Below are 20,065 nucleotides of genomic sequence, written 5' to 3' on the forward strand. Positions count from 1 at the left end.
AGATATCAGGTTTGGTGAGCACTAAAAATAGATATTAAAATCTTATGTATTATCTAATATATTGCCAGCAACATTTTTGTAAGAGATTATATAGATGGCATAAAGTATTTTTTTTCTCTAAAGTGAGCACATAAAATAGAGCTAGTAAATTACTTCACTACTAGGAATTTTAACTCTTGTAAAGATGCATGACTTAAGTAACAAATGCCAACATTTGTAGTAAACTAGCTGTCTGTGGATATGTATATGCTCTACAGGGGGCTCACTGTGGGTTTGTAGATGACCTAGTATGTTATATAGCATTTTGTATACTCTGTATTGGCAACCTGATTTTACCTACAGTATTCTGTAATTACCGGGTGCAATAGACAGTCAATATCTCAGAACAGCATGCTTGCACGGGGGTAATGATGTTGCTTATTCTGTCTACAGTGCCTTTTGTGCTGCCATGAATGAACCCTCATAGCATGTATAGAGGTGCCTCACTTCCATCATATAGCATAGTATTATGGTGTATGAAAGGTGTAGGAGAGAGTTAATATTAAGAAGTCATCACTATGAATCATTCCTGACAATCAATATTCTTAACTTAGTTTAAGATCATTTTCTGCTTGGGTACTACATTCTTGTTATACTAGTCAAATCAAACATGAGCTGTTATATATAATGGACTCAAAGAAATATCATAAAAATAACAGAAAACACTGATAAGGGTATGATTTCTAATGAAAGGAACATGTTACAAATTTTGTCTATAAAAACTTTAATGGGCAGGATATGAGAAGACCAAAGATGTTGTATAGTGTTTAGGCAGAAGCATATTTCAAAATGAGAAGAAGCAAAATTTGTATCTTCCTTGTTTGCTCTAGACTATATGTCACATGTAGTGCCTGTGAACTGTCTGAATAGAATTTTAAAATGTTAAATCAACAAACTTTAGTGTCTAAAATCAAAACTAAGATGCTTTATAATTATATTAAACATTGTTAAACAATAATTATTTTCAAAGTCTGCTAATAAGACACAGTGCTAAGCAACTAGATAAAGCCTATAGTCTCATAGGTATAGGGTTTAGGTTGTCTAATGTGTACTTTCTGTTTAACGTTGTCTCGGAACTAACCACGTAAATGCGTAAAATTAACAGATTCCTTTTTTTTCTTTTATTAAGTCCTTCCATCCATCTCTCTAGTTTGGATTCAAGCAAAATTGCACAACTCCCCGAGAAAAAGGGAGCAGGAAGGTGACTTTAAACTCAGAAGCAGCATTAGGGGAGTACCATAAGTTTTGTATCTAATACACTTTTTCATAGCTGGAGTGCTATAATATAACTAAGTCTCAGCTAAAACTACAAGAAGAGGTGCCATTTAATAACATCGATCACTGAGGTCCAGAAAACACCTTAATATAGAAGCCACATGCAACCCATAAAGTTTTGCTAATGCTTTCAATGATAGTCGGGTAGCTTCAGAATAAACATTATCTAAAGAAGCTTTTTCGAAGATGGCAGAGAAAGGAGAGGAGCCCTGACAGTATATGTTTTAGGAATGGCCTGAAAAGTTTGCAGAGTTTCTCACAACAGTAACAATGCAATTTGTGAGCCATCTGGAAAGGTTTTGCTTGGTAACGTTCATTATTTTGAAACCATTTGCAAAACAATCAAGCAAATTATCATATTTTCTTAAGGACTCTGTTCTAGTAACATAATACCTAAGCCTTCAATACCTAAGCCTTCTCTACCTAAGCCTTTTATGAACATCCATGAAGTGAAAAAAGATACTTTCTTTGACTGCAGTATTGTGAAAGATAAACCAGTAACTGCTCCCTGTCCCTCTCCATTCAGACTGACTATTTTGGGAAAGATGGAATGGTGTACAAAAAATCTTTTCTTTATGAAACGCCAGAAAAGAAGGACTGATATAATAAGTCTGCAACTAAGAATTTCTACAGGCCACAAGAACAGTGTTTTCTTTTATTAAGTTATTTTGCTTAATACAAATGATGGAAAGTATATGAATAACAGAATTCTTCCCCTCCCTTTCAACCCACTCAGAGAATCAACTACGATGATACTCGAGCGTTCATCTGACTAACTGGATGACTAAAGGCAAGAGATTGTGAGAAAGCCTAAGGGATTCTATCTGTAGTCTGGTGTGCCTATGAAAATTGTAAGCTCTTCCACAGAGGCTAAACAACCGCAGCTGTAACTTGAAAGAGAAGAGAACTAGAATAGTATATAGAATCTTGAGTACGCATCACAGAAAATGAGTTGTTCCTCCCCACATTAACACAATGACGCCAAAGTGTATTACTATTTAAAAAAAATGGCACCATTGTTTATTGAGTGTGCGAAGTAGATTTAGGTTGTTTGTGGGTGCTTGAGAATTAAAAAAAAGGTGTATGCATGTGCATATGTAAAAAGCCGTTAAAATATGAAATATTAACGTTTTCCATTAATTAACAATACCTTATACCAAAAATAGATTAGTTTTTAAATAGAAATGAATATCAGCAATCAAATTATAATCAGAATTAGTTTTAAACATTGCTTGAAATGAATAATAAATAATCAAATCATGTAAGAGGTAACATAATGTAGTATTTTAAATCAGATACTATAATTTAAAACATTTTATAGTATTGAGTTTTGGTTTATGAAAAACTAAAGTAATTATAATAAAAGTATCCCTTTGAGTGTGAGAGTTGATGAAACAATGTACTAAGCATACATTTGAGTTGATATTCACTTTGTTTTCTTATAATATGTGGTTAATAATAAAAAAGAAAAAAAATGTGGTAAGTGTTATTTGAGCCTGGTTTTCCTCATTTGCTATGCAAGGAAATGTTTCTAAGGGTCACATTAATTATATAAGCACTTTTCCTTGTCGGGAATAAATACCAGACTTGTGATAGATATATTATAGTAAGTATAAGTTTAAGCACAAGCATAAAGGTCTCAGAGTAAATATATAATGTAATAAACAAAATACATATTTTATTTAAATAAAGTCCAGCAGACTATATCTTTGTTGAATCTCTGAGAGATTTGGAAGACTGTATGGTTTTAGAATCAGTTCTTTGTTTCTTTTTCCTTACATCAGACCAAGTATTTTATTCTGGGGATCTTTTCAAGTTGGTTGAAACTGACCAGTCCATTTCTTCAGGAATTGTGATGATACTGTTATTCTTGATGAAGATGGAAGCTTCTTTGATGTTCAAAGTTTTCAAGTCATTTGAGTAAATACTTCTGATTTTAGCAGGATAAAACATTTGCACTTTTATTTTATTTTGCTTGAGAAGTTTCACTAATGGCCATGTTTTTCGTTAATTCTAACACTTTTGCGGAATAGTCATTGTCAAATCTAATCTGACTGATTGATAGTCCCTCTTTTAAATCAAGCACTTCAGGAAGCCAGGAGTTCAAAAAGGTGATGATGTCTTCACCCTCAGATTTTTCTGGAAGACCAAATATTCTTATATTAGTTCTCTCTCTGTTCTCTAAATCATCTACTTTGTTGATTAGCCAATTATTTTGATGTAGCAAAAATTCTGTCTGATTTTCCTCTTCTTTGAGCCTCCCATCTATGTCATTTAGTGATGTCTCCATATCAAGTAATTTATTTTGTTGCTGCTGTAATATTTCTTTTAATACATCTGTTTGCTTTTGGCAGTTTTCTTTGAGACTTTCCAAGTTATCAGTACATCTATCCATTTTCAACGACAGTTCCTGTAATGTGGAAGACATCAGCTGAATCTCTTTCTTCAGAGTAGTTTCTGAGTGAGAATTCTTTGAGGCAGCCATTACCAAACAGTTGAAATGTTTTCCAGTATATTTTGATAGGAAAAACTCAATAACATTTCTTGAAATTTGATAGAGCTGTAGTTCTTAAGTTCCTTGATGTTATTTTACTATTTTTAGTGAAAGAAAATATTTTTTTTTCCTGTTTTCTAGTACTGTTTTATGGAGCTCTAAAAGATGCTGCCTATCTGTTTGCCATCTAGTCTCCAGCCCCGCCCAGCCATTATTTTGATGAAATAGCGACTTCTCATTTTCAACCCCAGAATATCAATCTTTGATTATTCACCAATGTCCTCTTTTTGTATCCTTTATCTTTATCTTTAATTCCATCCCATCTACTCCTGCCCCTTAAATCCTGTGATCTAAGTTCTTTGAATGGTCAGTCTGCAAAATCATTCCCATGAATATGCAAAATAATGAAATCCAGGGGCAATCCAGGGGCACACCAAACCTGTGCTTCTCCTGTATCCTTCAGAACAGCTTCTGCCTTTGCATGCCATGCCTGTTCATACACTGGATTCTCAAACACTCAGTCTCACATCCCAGGTTCTACAGTTACCCTGTGTGCAACCCAATAAAATTTAAATGTTCACACAGCTCTCATACCTATTTGAATACTAGAAAAGAAAAGATGCATTAGAGTATGAGTGCTAGAACTTGCATCACCCATTCTCATTCCTTGCCTACCCCCCAACTCAATGAACTGTCTCACAGCCATGAGCTAGTATTAAAAGCCCTTAAGCGTAATTTCTCTTAATTCTATATGTAGTTGTCTGGTGTCTTCACTTGATGAACATCATATGTAGCTCACATCCGAAATAAATAGATATTATATTGATGGAGATCTGACCCAGTCTGAACCACCACCCACTTTAAGCTGTCAGATTGTAACAGGATACCTATTCTTAGGCTTCAGGAATGTCCTTGCCCATGTCATCATCGTCATCATCAGCCCCCTTTTTCCCATTTTTCTAGATGGGGTCAGGGTATCATGTTAACTGTCGCCAACTCTCTTGATTCAGTGCCACACTCCTGCCTTCTTCAACACTCATGCCTGACTGTCACAGATCTTCTTTCATACAATCCATCCACCTCTTTGCTGGATGTCCTCGCTTTCTCTTATTTTCTTCCTGTTTGTCCCAAATTTTCCTCACCAGATTGTCTTCTGCTTTTCTACACATGCCCAAATCACAGTAATCTGTTCTCTTTGATCTTTCCTGCAATTGGAGCTACTTTGGCTTCTACACTTATGTCCTCATTTCTTCATCTGTCCAACAGTGTGCATCCTACCACCTTTCTCAGGCACTTCATTTCCATCATCTCTAGCTTCTTCAGCTGTTCTGCCTTTACTGCCCAGGTTTCTGTACCATACAGTAGTACTGGTCAAACCACTGTCTTGTACACTTTACTTTTCAGCTTCTTTGGCATTCTTCTGTCATAGACTACACCTGATACTCTATGCCAGTTGGCTGCAGCCCCTCTGATTCTAGCTTTGACCTCTTCATTCAGACTACCCTTCTCCTCAACTACCCCTCCCAGGTACTTAAAGCTCTTTACCTGTTCCACTATCTTCCCTTCTATCTGTATTCTCAGCTTCTTCTGATTTCCCCAGTCTGCTGCCATTACCACCATCTTATCTGTGCTTAGCTTCACCCTATGTGCCTTGAGATTTGCATTCCATTCTCCTATCCTTTGCTGAAGTTCTAGCTCAGAGTCTGCCTGTACAGCCACATTGTCTGCATACAGTAATATTTTGTTGATCCGTCCCCGCCAAACTGTTTGGCAATGTAGTCTATCACCAGTATGAACAGCAGTGGGCTCAGAGCTGAACCCTGATGTACACCCACTCCCATTGGGAACCCCTCTGTGAGGCTGAATACTGTTCGTACTTGAGTCATTGGGTCCTTGTACATGGCCTGCACTAATTCTACCAGTGTTTCTGGGACATAAAACCAGTGCAGTGCTGCAGAGATCAGCTTACTTGGGACTTTGTTGTATGCTTTTTCCAAGACTAGGAATGCCCAGTTGGAATCTCTCCTCATCTCTAGCTTCTTCTCAAGTATCTGTCTCACTGTAAACATCAGGTCAGTTGTGCTGCATCCTGATCTGAATCCAAACTGCTCATCTCCTTTCTTACATTCTACTATTCTGCATAACCGTTTATCAATTATCCTTTCCAGAACTTTCATGCAATGTGATAGGAGTTTGATGCCTCTGTACTGCCCACAGTTGTGGATGTCCCCTTTGTTCTTGTAACACTGGCATGAGTATGCTTATTCTCCAGTCATCTGGGATACGCCTTTCTCTCCACACTGCTATTAGTACCCACAGGAGACATTTCTCCCCTATCTCACCCAACATCTTTATCATATCTGCTGTGACCTTTGCTGAGCCTGCTGCTTTCCCTGACTTCATCTTCCTTAGTGCTGTTCTTAGTTCTTCTAGGATGGGCTCCTCTTCTTCTCTCATTGTAGGCTGTTTCTGGGGCAGTACAGCTTCTGTGGGGTTTCCTTCATTCAGAAGCTGCTAGAAATACTGCTTCCATCTGTCTTTGATGTCCTCTGGACTGGTGAGCAAGTTGTTGCTGGCATCCCTTATGAAGGGTGTCTGACTATCTTTGTTATCTTTCTTTCTTTACCTTGCAACCTGCTATAGTTTCTTTGTGCCCTTTACTGAGTCCCTTTCCAGAAGTTGGTACAGTGCTCCTGATGCCCTATTCTTTGCTACTGCAACTTCTTTCTTAGCTTCTTTGTTAGCCAATCAGTAGTCCTTCCTAGCCTGGTCAGTCTTTTCTGTCTCCCACTTCTTCCTGCACTCCTTCTTTCTTTTGATGACTTCCTGGACTTCTGCATTCCACCACCAGCTTTCCTTATGTACCTTATTTCCATACCTGGGTCGGCCACATATCTTTTCTGTAGTCCTAACACATGCTGTTTTTAGGTGCTGCCATTCTTCTTCAATTCCACCTATATCCTCCACTTCTTGGGGTTCTATAGCCCTGAGTAATTCCTTGAACTGCTGTACTTTCTCTCCTGTCAACTTCCAGGTCTTCAGCCTGGTCTCTGTTGACCTTAGAGCCTTCTCTGCCCACTGCTTGCAGCTGATTGTGGCAACTAGTGATTTATGCCATGGACCGACTGTTTCGCTGGGGATGACTTTGCAATCATGGATTCTATCTCAGTGCCTTTTCCTTACTAGGAGGAAGTCCACCCGAGTTGCATGTTGACTACTCTTGTATGTGATCTTGTGACTGTCTCTCTTTCTGAACCATGTGTTGACTACTATCAAGCCATTTGCCAGACAGAAGTCTAGAAGGGCTTCTCCTTCTTTATTCCTGTTGCCCCACCCATGTGGGCCCAGGCAGTCCTCATAGCCTATTCTATCTGTCGCAATATGTGCATTCAAGTCACCCATTATCAACACCAATTCATGTTGTCCTGCTTTATCTAGTAGGTCCTGCAACTGCTGTCTGAATGCACTCTTTTTGTCACTATCACAACCCTGCTGTGAGGCATAGGCTGAGATTGTGAATACTGCCCTATCATTACACTGGAGTCTGACTGCCATGAGTCTGTCATTAATTCTGATGATATCCCTTACTGTCTTCTGAAGCCTCTCTCTCTCTCAGCACAATTCCTACACCATTTCTAGCCTGCCCTCCACCTGAGTAGTAGAGTCTGGATCCCAATCCAAGGGGCTTTGCTGCACTGCCCTTCCATCTCATCTCTTGGATACATAGGATGTCCAGCCTCCTCCATATCATCATGTCATCCACTTCCAAGCTGCATCCTGTCAGTGAACCTACATTAAGCGTAGCAATTCTTAGTTTATGCTTGGCAGGTTGGTTGGTTCTATGTCCAGCTTTTGCTCAATGGAACTATCCCAGGTAACCCAGGCTGGGCAACTAGACACCGGCCAGCCAGTAGCTTATTGACCCATGGCTACTGGGCTTTATGGTGGGCACACACTGGCCAATAGGGGCACATATACCCCTCCCACCATTAGCATGGGTCCCTGGCGTGGGTCAGAGTAGGGCAGGTCCTCAAGCCACTTATCACCTGTAACTACCCATGCCCATTTTTGGCGACATTACTCAACATGACCGAATCACCTAGAGTCATATCTTACACTGTCAAGTGGCTAGCCCTGCCACGGCATGCAGTCTGTGATCCGTGTTCTCCTATCTTGAGGATACTGCGCATCACAATAGATGCCCAAAGCGGTTGGTCTGTACAACTATTCCCCCTAGGGGGCACCATGTAGAGTCTGTGCTGCTGTGCACAGCTCCAGTCATTGGTGAGTTTGAGATGGAAACACTCAGCATGTTTTTTGGATATGGGAGAAACCCCATGGAGACACATAGAGAACATGCAAACTCCAAACAGGCATTGGTCGGAGGTCAGGATCAAACCTTGAACCTTGTGCATGGGAGGCGAAAACCTTAACCACTAAGCCATCTGGGGTAAGAGCCATCAGGAGGGCCCATGTGTCCTGTCATTTTTTTTAAAATCTGATCCAGCTGATATATACCCAGACATTCCCTAAGGTTGAGTGCATTGTCACAGAAAAAAGGTGAGCTAGTCGTAAAGTGAAGAATACGAAGCAAACAGCTTCAAACAAAAAACAAGCAGTACATACCATCAATAAACTTTTAATAAAACGACAAAGCTTTCAGATACAAACTATCCTTCTTCAGTGTCTTACATAAAACAATCATTAAGGTAGCACTTTTATATCTCATTCAAACATATCACATGACACAGCAACCTATCAAAAACAGCAGTTAAAACAGCAATTAAGTCTTTAAAAGGACAGTAACAATAGTATATACATATGTAATACATAGTCACGTTTTCTTTACTTTTTGTTGTTTAAATTTCAGTACTGGTTTGAAAGTAACTTGTTTATTGAGACCTGGTTACTTATCCACTTCTAAATGAATAAGTCACTCATATTCTTTCATATCCACACAATTTATGAAGTCTCCGGGTCTAATGTTTAGATGAAGTACTTGTATAGCTCTAAAGTTAAACTGATGTGAATCATCAGTTTCACTAACATGTCTGGCCAAGGAATTAGTTAATATTCCTCTCCTAATCTCAGATCTATGCTCTATGATCCTGTCTTTTAACTTTCTAGTCGATTTTCCAACATAGAAACCCAAACATTTATTACAGGTAGCAAGATATATGATAGATGGTGTATTACATGTTGCACTACAACAGAAGACACACCTTTTGCCATTCATAGGGTGTACAAATTCAGTAGATTGGTTTATACTTGAACAGCAAGAGCAATTATAACACAGGAAAGTGCCCTTTTTATTAAAGACTAATGCAGTATTATTATTCAATGAAACATCTTTGTAACATAATCATTTCTTTAAATTGCTACAGTTACGATAGGTAAACCTAGGTCTATTTGGAAGCCAGCTTTCATGACCCGGTATAGCTTTCAGGATATCCCAATTCTTATTAATGACATCTTCTATTGTTCTACTAGCACTACTGTAGGTCATGAGATATCTCATGGGCTGGGACGAAGTTGCTCCCAGTTCCTCAAAAACAGTATCAGTCTGAGTAGAGAAATAAGGTCTAGCTTTTGAGTACCTTACCCTTAGGACGTCTCTTGTAGCTACATCTATCTCTTCCATACTATAACCTTTTTCAGTAAAGTTATTGGTCATTTCTTGCATCTGTACATGACAAACTTCTGCTTGAGTATTTAATCTACTAGCTCATAGGTATTGACTTTTAAGGACACTTTTAAAAGTTCTTTTTGCATGCATACTTCTCTTGTGCAAGTATTTATTTACCTGTACATCTTTTGTATATATATTTGTCTCTAAACCAGACTTTGTCATTTGCAACTTAACACCGAAAAAGTTCACAAAATCTTCAGCAAAATTCATCTCAAATTTAAGAAACTCAAGGGTAGTATTTAAATATTCATAGAATCCATGTAATTCTGCAACAGTGCCATGCCAGGCCAAAAAACATATCATCCACAAAACGTTTATAGAACAATATTTTAGATGCATATATATTAGAATTTCCATCCAGGTAAATACTTTCCCATTTACCCAAAGTTAAATTGGCATGTGTATTGGCTGCCGCAGTGCCCATGGCTGTTCCCGATATCTGACGATAAACCTGTTTATTAAACGTAAAAATATTATTTTCCAGAACTAGGTCTAATAGTTCACATATATGACACTAGGATAGTCATAATCATAATAATGAATATTCATCAGTTAATGGTATTGCCAGCCAAATAAAGAACATGGTAGAAATAACCTGTAATTCTAAATGTCATTACTGCTTACTTACTATTTCTGCCTGATATAGCCATTCATTCTTCTTGGTTCTGTCAAATAAGGAACATGAACTTTAAATCAATTCTAAAAGCTAGAGTCATATCAGTGAGGAAAATGCATCATTCTGTTATCACTATTGCCACAACCTTGGCTAGGTAATCTGGAACTATTAAGTACAAAAATGAAAAATTAAAAGATAAAAAGTATGACTTTATACTGTTGCAAAGAGCTTATGCAAACTCCTTGCTGCAGTTACTAAGAATCTAAGCTGCAGCATTCTTTTAAGAAGCTGCTTTATTATCAGTGGATTCTTAAACAAATGCCAGTGCTGCATTTTTGCCTTGTCCATAGCTATCAATCATGCCCTTAACAGCTTGCACCTGGGGCAGTACCCCTTTTTCATCACCCTAATTACAGTTTGGATTATTGCCTGAGATTTTTATTGGAGACATCTGGCCATTCATTCATGTTGAGGTATACTGCTTTGTCCCTTTTCTTTGGGGGGGTTGGCGATGATCATCCATCTTTGTTTGTGTAGTCTCTGCACTTGTAGTGCGGCACTGTGTCAAATTCCTACTGTCCTTCACTAGTCTGCACCCAGACACTTTCCTGGTATATCATCACCATTTGTCATCTCCCATGCTTTCCATCACATGCTATCTCCTGCAATCATATCAACTCATTAGAGGTGCTGTTCTGATAAGTCATATGTCCTGACTGCAGTTTATCAGTTCAAAGGTTATACCATGCTGTCTACTTTACTTTAAAACTTATGTCTAGTTTCTTAGGTACTTGGATTGCTTGTTCTGTATTTCTTTCCAAACATTAGATTTCAATTTAACCAGAAATGATTTAGGAACAACACTGCCCACTGCTTTAATTGTTCTATAGCATTTTACATCCAAAAAGGAGAATCTCTTTGTTACAGGAACATTTCATTTAAACTTTGTCTTCACTGCTAAAACAGTTATTTCACCTAATATATTTCTTCCAACATTGCCCTGAAACTTAAAACAATGGACTTATTTTTCAATCTCTTAATAACCCATCAAGCTCAATATTTTATTATTTGCTGTACAAGTTCTTCCTACAACTCCACTGTGGTTCAAACTGCTGTTAACAAAATGTGGTTTGAAGGAAAATGACTGTCTGTCTCTTTGCAAAGCTAATCGCATTAATGTTACTCTTGCACGTGGGGCTTTATTGTCAAGTCACTTAACTCTAAACTCAGCAAACTCAACAATAAACTTGAAGTTGCTGCTTTAATTGACCAGCAAACCCAGTTTTACATTCACACATTCTTAGTACCATCTATCGGCAATTTAATCTTTCGTGTTAAGTTCCAAATGAGTGAATCTTGGAACTTGTTTAAAATGCAGTCTCCAGTTGTAATGCCTTTTCTACTGGAAGTTTTGCTAGCTCTTTGTATATCAAAATTATCACAGTATTACAGATGGATAAGTATCAAAAACTGGACAGTATCTAAGATATCATTGCTTTCATCCTGCGTCAGAATAAAAAACGCATTCCTTTACTTTGTCCTTCAGTTTTCCAGATCTTCTGTTTACCTTATTACTGTCCCGACTAAAAGACAGATATCTTCATATAACTTATCTTCTCAGGACTGGTTTCAGAAACCACAGCTAACATGCATGTTCTTACAAACTTAGAATCATTACAGGGGCACCCATTTATCACAGTTACTTCAAGCACATAATGTGCTTTGCTGGGCACACAAATAAAGCTTCTACATGTTCTCTCTGTCAGCTCTTACCTCAATAGTAAGTTAGCCGTACTTCTACGCTTTGATTCATAATGAAGTCTCGCATTGAAAAGAACAACCCTTGCTGAATGAATGAGAAACTGAATACTCTTCAGTACGTTAATTTAATGTAAAACTCTGCTTTCATCACAAACTTTTCATTTCAATTAAATCATTATGTTAAAGATATCTTTGCTGACATGAAAAACTATACCACAGAAAAAATATGGCTTAGTTATTCAGTTGCAGTGAATGACTGTCGTGGTACTTATATGTGTCCTTTAACCAGTGTTCCCCTTCTTGTCCTAGCCTTTCAGGTCTCAGAACAGTACTGCTATTACTTTATTTAGTCATGACTCAGAAAATGAACTGTTTGCTTACTATTTTTAGTGCGTTTTTTTGGGGGGGGGGTTACTTTCTATGTGCAAGGCTCTTAATATCTGCATTTAGATTTGATAATACAGTCTGCAGCTGGTGATTTAAGTGATAATGCTTCATCCTGGAACTAAACTTATTTTTCTCTGAAGTTCATGATGGAACATTTTTTGAAATATGTAGGTATTTGCAAAGGCTGTCATTATTCAGGTGTAAGTCCCTTACTGTTGAAAAAATCTGAGTTGGAAGTGCAAAATTATATGATCTGAGATCTCTGGGTTGAAGCAGAATGCATCTTGTAGTACGTCATTAGCTTGTAATTCAACAATTTCCACAAACAGAACCTCAGACTCAGAGACATTTTCAAATTTGGCTGTGAACTGCATCTGGAAAAATCAAATATCATTTAACCTGAAATGACAATTAGTGCATCTTGTTGAAATGTATTCTAAAGTGACATAATACCTGTAAATGTTTTTCTTTTGTCCTGGCTTCTTTAGCAGCTGTCTGGATAGCTTACTAGGGAAAGCAAATGAGCCAATGTTGTTGTTGTTGTTGGTGGTGGTGTGTATATGTGTGTGTTTTATAAGTGTTAACTTCAATTCGAAAGCTTTGATAGAAGATAAATCCTTGCTTGCTTTGCCTAGGATCAGGAACTTTACTTCTGTGTGATAATGAATGCTGTAAAATTCTGTGTCTGTTTTGGACAAAAAAGCTGTTGAAACTAACAATGAGTCAGAATTTGCCTTCAGATGTAGTTGACAGCTTTTGTTACAACTTGGATTATATTGCTCCATTTGACAACTTTACTGCAAAGAGTTTGCATGAATTATGCAGTGCAATATCATTGTTGGCACAATGACTTCCTGCATAACTGCTTCTACAACTCAACCAGCAAGCCCAGTTTTATGTGTACATAGTTCTTGATACTGTTTGTCATTAAACTATTTACATTTTTCCACTTAATTCCCTAATCAAAAAAGAGTATCTTTTTATGAATGTTATCACTGGTTGTAATGCTTTCCATACTAGCAAGATTTGCTAGTTCTTTCTATATTAAAAAAAAAAAACATTGCTACCCCTGATAAGTAACAAAAGCTGGACTGCAGCTAAAGTATTATTACTTTCATCCACTGAAAATGAATAACAAATGAAAAGTTTTTCTTTTACCTTCATTTGGTCTAGTAAAGTGTCTCCTAAATCATGCAAGCTAGGAACAGTCATTGAATCCCAAATGACTCAACCATCTTGCAGGAAGAGTTGTCCCAAATAAATAACTGGTGACAAAATCATGGACTGAAAAGAAATGCAAAAAATGCATTATTGTATCCTTTCCTTTGGGAAATCATTTACCCAAGGGAGCTACCATATTGACAATAACCCCCCTAAGAGCTGATCCAGTTGTTCAAGGTTTGAGAACTAATGTGGACAATGACCTAACATTTGACTAACATGTCTGTTGTTGTAGGAATGTCCTATATTGCACAGTGTATAAACAAAGAAATTGTGTTTGTTTCTAGGGATGTCATTATCCCACTTTACTTATCGCTCATTAGGCCAGTCATTGAATATAACTCCCCCTTTGGCATATGTCTATCCAGACACATGCAACAACTGGAATGCCCACAGAGTTACCTTACTAAAAGGATACAAGCCTAACTAAACAACATATCCTACATGGACCGTCTCAAAGCCCTGTCACTATACACAGCATCCTACAGACTGCAAAGAGATGATCTCTTTCTAGGCATCATCCAAACCATTACTGATGGATTTACTGCACATCAGCAAGTCAAATGTCATAAGAAATACTCAGCCTAGGGATCTAAACCTTTTTTACAGCATCAATAGAATTGTTTGGAGGGACAGGTATAGTTCACAAAGGTTACCACTACTATGAAACAGACTCCCCATCCACATAAAACAGAGTTCATCCCTATTGATTTTCAAGTGCAACTTAAATCTACTAATTGGAAACAGAAAATTTACCCCAGGACTGCCCACTGTACTACTAATGGATAGATGCAGCTCCTGAATGCTTTATCACATACACGGGTTCCTTCAGATTATCTGTGGTACGATTAAGGGTAATATATAATTGTCAACCATGGGATGGGCAAGGACAATCTATAACCAAATGGGATAGGTTATTTCAAGCACAAAAAGGAAATTAGCTAGGCTTAAAATGGTCCGCAAGGGCAGCTAAAGTAGTACTTACCTATAAACCAAGGTGTTCATCTTGTAATTGATCTTACTGAAAGAGAGACATCTTCAAATAACATTGTCTTCTCAATGAAGATTTCAGAAGCCGCAACTAACATAAATGTTCTTACAAACTCCGAATTGGTAGAAGGCTGTCCAGTTTTCACAGTCCACTCAGCCACCTATAACTTACATACATTCCTTAATTTCAATCACATAGTTTTTTGAATATGTTTTTCTTGGCCAAACAAAATGTCAAAGTTTTAAATTTCTCAGTCTTCTGTAAATCTGTATCTCTGTATTCCATTTTAAAATTACATTTAAAATTGTGCCCTTAGAATACTGCAACCACTGCCTGATAAAGCAGACAAACTGGGTAGCCTTGAAGTTCAATAAAGAATTAGGTCTGTGTCGGTACTTCCAGTATGTTATTGGATTAAATGCTAAGACTCTTAAAGCTCTGGTAAAAAGTGCTCTGGGAATACAGCACGCCACTCAAAAAGTAACAGTGTAAAGAAAAGAAAAAGGCTGATAATTTGACAATCCTAGCAAATCATGCTGGAGACTGGCCAATGTCATTAGAAGAATGCCCACAAAATCACCAAGATGGGCTTGTGGACTACCCAGGAGAATTGTTTTTTTACTGGGGCTAGTAAATCAAACTCCAAAGAATGACTTATGAATTGGAAGAGTATATAATGTCTAATGGCCATTTGTTCCAGGAGATCAAAGGCATACTGAATCGGCATTCTGATACTTTACAGGTATTGAATGATAAGTATTTTTGACTGAAAGTCAAATTACATGTTAATGGGACAAGGCTGGATTACACAGAAGGAATTTTAGCAGAGTATGAAAGACAAACGAGGAAGGAAATCTTGAATAGATTTTTTGGTTAGACTTGAAATGGTCTGCAGACCAATTGCCTAGTACTTACCTATGAACTTAAGAAAAATATTAATTTTAATGTGTTCCAGAATGGAGTAGAAAACACTAATTACATTTTATTTATTAAAACTTTACTGGTAAAAATGGACTTGGAGGGGTGAAGATGAAATAAAGCCCAAGCAAGTGCATTGGATCATAGGATCTGGTTACCTTTGGCAATACTGGCCTAGTATGAGGCCTACAATTAGAAGATGCAGATCATGTTATCCTTACGGAAAGTGGGCAAACTGTTGATGTATGAGGATAGGTGAATATCTGCAGTAAGTGTATTATTGTCACAAGGTTGTGGTTCTTTCTGGATTTGGTTTTAAGTTCTGACTATTATATTGGTTCTTGGTTTATGAATATTTGCAGATCACAATTTTTCAATAGCAACGGGAAAAAAGAGGAATGTCTTTATACTCCTTCTTAAGGTATGTAGGCAAAAGCAGCCGGGGTTCCATTTAAGCTGCCCCATGATACAGAGCTATACCACAACTGTAGCTATTTCATTGCAGGCTGAATCAGTGATCCTTGTGCCACAGTCACACTGGATAATCAACAGGTCCCTACTAAACCAAAGAACACAGTCAAGCAGCCATTCTGTTGTTTAAAATTAGATAGATGGTTCTGTGGAAATGTGCTGTCCTGGTGTATGAGTTAAGAGCAGGAAAGACAGCAGCTAAATGACTTTTAGAGAGCAAGAAGTTATTTCTGTGATATATATATATAGGTACAGTTTCCATAAGTACTGTGGAAGCAATTCAGAGCTGTGTGTTTAAAATAGTTGACTGATATCTGCAGCAACCAGTCAGGGAGAACAAAGTCAGGAATCTTTCAATGATGTCATGAGAAGGCTGCCTAATGGAAGTATGGTCAATGAGAAGGAGAAAACGAAAGGAGAAGATATAATGTATCTTGGTAACCATATACATAAAGTTAGGCTACACACTTCTGCACAGCAGGGGTCAAGGAATATGGATCTGGGGAGGACAACGTATTCTAGAAACATTGGATTAAGTAGCAGTAAGATACTCAGATGGATTTGGTTATTTCTTGGTTAAGAACACACGTACTGTCTTTCTGGTCCATTATAAATAAGGGGACTACTGTTATTGTTCAAAGACAATGTAAATAAGTTAAAATGATTGCTTGGAATGGAAACAGTACTTAATGAATGATTATTTTTAAATGCTCTAGTATAGCTCTGCTATTGTTAATTTATAGGTTCATTGGTAAGTACCAAGCTAGTTGCCTTTGTGGGCCATTTTAGGCCTAACCAATGACCCTCAAAGGTGTGACTCAAACCCTGTACCTTTTGTCTGTGAGGTAAGCACCTTAACCACAATCCCCCTTTTATTTAAAGATAAAGGGTATTTATATAATGTTGCATAATAAGAGGGCAGTAACCAGATGGAAAATTATATTTTTAACTGTGATAATTCAATAATGTCAGAATAATATATAATATTTGGTTATACTGAGAAATATAAAGAGCTGGATATTATCAGATAATGGGATTAAACTGGTAACGTTGATCTGCAGTGGAGGTGAAGGCAGCTACCTCCAATGTTACTGGTATTTTTCGAGGTCATTGATGATGACATCTAAAGGTGGGAGACTAGCAGTAAATATGAGGATAATGTCTAGTCCCTGGAAGCTAATTTTGTAAAGAGTTCACATTGGAGATAGCAACTGGTCAGTGTAAACATTGGCTTTAGGTGATCTTGTCACATTGGATAACATTAATGTGACACCCTGACCTCAAGTAAAAATGGAGAAAAAAGGGACTGATGATGATGACATATTCTTTCATTAAAAATGTTAGGTTTATTGTTATTACTGATGGGTTCTGGCTGGTGCATTAAATGCAAATTGGTGTAAAATGTTTGCTCTATTTTTCCTTGATAAATGTTTGATAAATGAATGGCAAATTAATAACTTTCATGTAACAGAATTAGAGATGATAATTGCCTCATTCACAAGGTACGAGCGTGTAGTTATTCTCTCTGTAGAAATGAGGCAAGTTCAACATAACAGGATAAGGACAGAATTAAATAGGGGGAAGATGTAGTGATAGGGTTTGTGAAGAAAGAACTTCTATGAAATTAGTGAGGGGCTGGTTCTTGACATTATAAATGCTGCAAGTACTTCATTAGAACAGTAAAGAATTTTCAAGTCTGGTGAAGTGCAAGAGAGAGAAAGAGATGGGGTATTTGCAATTATTAAAAAAAATCAACTTTTGATTGTGACAGTACTGAAGGCACACCTGAATGAGAAAGAACATAGAAAGTTATTGAGAAGACGGTTTATTGCAGGGCCATGTGCAGTTCTTGAAGGAGTTAGGCAGAAGGAGGTGACAATATTTATTAGTGTGTTGAGTAAATATAGGTAATCAAAACATTACTTCACCCAGATAATAGGTTTGTCCAAATAAAATGGTATTGGATTAATTTATGTATTATACTGTGTTCTACTTACCTTCCACTCAAGACTGATATTCAAGTTATAAGGTAGGTGATGTCATGCACAGTGGCATCTCAGAATAGTTTAATTTTATTAATGGCTGACTATAATTTGCTATGAATGTAGAAGAAAGGGAAGGGAACTCCTAAATAGCAAGATTATCAGTAGTTGAAAAATTCTTCAAGAGCTGGTGTAAGAGACATGGTCTGGTAGATTTACTAACCATGATAGGACTACAAGAGAATGAGAGCAAGTTTACTTTTTATTCAGAAAAAGGCACAAGGCTTGGCTGGGAAATAACAAAGTTGTAAACAGTGTAGAACATGGGCATATGGTAAAGGATTCAGTAGTGAGCCTTGTAATCAGTGTAGAACATGGGTATATTGTAAAGGATTCAGTGGTGAGCTTTGTAATCAGTGTAGAACATGAGTATATGGTAAAGGATTCAGTGGTGAGCCTTGTAATCAGTGTAGAATGTGGGGATTTGGTAAATGATTCAGTGGTGAGCCTTGTAATCAGTGTAGAAAATGGGTATATGGTAAAGGATTCAGTGGTGAGCTTTGTAATCAGTGTAGAGCTTGGATATATGATAAAGGATCCAGTGGTGAGCCTTGTAATCAGTGTAGAACATGGATATATGGTAAAGGATTCAGTGGTGAGCCTTGTAATCAGTGTAGAATGTGAGTATATGGTAAAGGATTCAGTGGTGAGCCTTGTAATCAGTGTAGAAAATGGGTATATGATAAAGGATTCAGTGGTGAGCTTTGTAATCAGTGTAGAGCTTGGATATATGATAAAGGATCCAGTGGTGAGCCTTGTAATCAGTGTAGAACATGGATATATGGTAAAGGATTCAGTGGTGAGCCTTGTAATCAGTGTAGAATGTGAGTATATGGTAAAGGATTCAGTGGTGAGCCATGTAATCAGTGTAGAAAATGGGTATATGGTAAAGGATTCAGTGGTGAGCTTTGTAATCAGTGTAGAACATGGATATATGGTAAAGGATTCAGTGATGAGCCTTGTAATCAGTGTAAAACATGGGTATATTGTAAATGATTCAGTGGTGAGCCTTGTAATCAGTGTAGAATGTGGGTATGTGGTAAAGGATTCAGTGGTGAGCCTTGTAATCAGTGTAGAACATGGATATATTGTAAAGGATTCAGTGGTGAGCCTTGTAATCAGTGTAAAACATGGGTATATTGTAAAGGATTCAGTGGTGAGCTTTGTAATCATTGTAGAATGTGGGTATATGGTAAAGGATTCAGTGGTGAACCTTGTAATCAGTGTAGAATGTGGGTATATGGTAAAGGATTCAGTGGTGAGCTTTGTAATCAGTGTAGAGCTTGGATATATGATAAAGGATTCAGTGGTGAGCCTTGTAATCAGTGTAGAACATGGATATATGGTAAAGGATTCAATAGTGAGCCTTGTAATCAGTGTAGAGCTTGGCTATATGATGAAGGATTCAGTGGTGAGCCTTGTAATCAGTGTAGAACAAGAATATATGGTAAAGGATTCAGTGGTGAGCCATGCAATCAGTATAAAACATGGTATCAGTGGTGAGCCTTCTAATCAGTACAGAACATGGGAATAAGGTAAATTATTCAGTGGTGAACCTTGTAATCAGTGTGAAGCTTGGATGCATGGTAAATTATTCAGTGGTGAAGCCTTGTAATCAGTGTAGAACATGGGTATAAGGTAAAGGATTCAGTGGTGAACCTTGTAATCAGTGTGGAGTTTGGATGCATGGTAAAGGATTCAGTGATGAAGCCTTGTAATCAGTGTAGAACATGGGTATAAGGTAAAGGATTCAGTGGTGAACCCTACTGCAGGTTTGTACAATGCATCTCTTATAATAGAGGTGGATAAGGGGAGAGAGTTGTCAATAACTTGGCAGAGGCATTGGCATTTCCTAGCTAGTATGCTTTCAAAAAGAGATTTCACTTGTGGAGTAAGGAACTACTACAAAAATGTTGAATGACTTAAAGAAAACACAACAGAGGAATGGGAAAATTGAAATGGTCATATAAGCTATATGTTTATATAACATGTGAGTTAGATTTGAAGAAATGGAAAAAGTATTTAAAAATGGCTGAAAATGGCAAAATTTACAGAGTAATGGACAAACATAAATACTGATGATAAATAATTTCCCTGCATTTACAGAAAACTCTCAGTTATCCAAAACTGAAGCAAGCAGCACTCTCAAGCAAACCGCTAA

This window comes from Protopterus annectens, chromosome 9.part0 (assembly GCF_019279795.1).
Source record: "Protopterus annectens isolate FY-2018-M chromosome 9.part0, PAN1.0, whole genome shotgun sequence".
Classification (NCBI taxonomy): Eukaryota; Metazoa; Chordata; order Ceratodontiformes; family Protopteridae; genus Protopterus; species Protopterus annectens.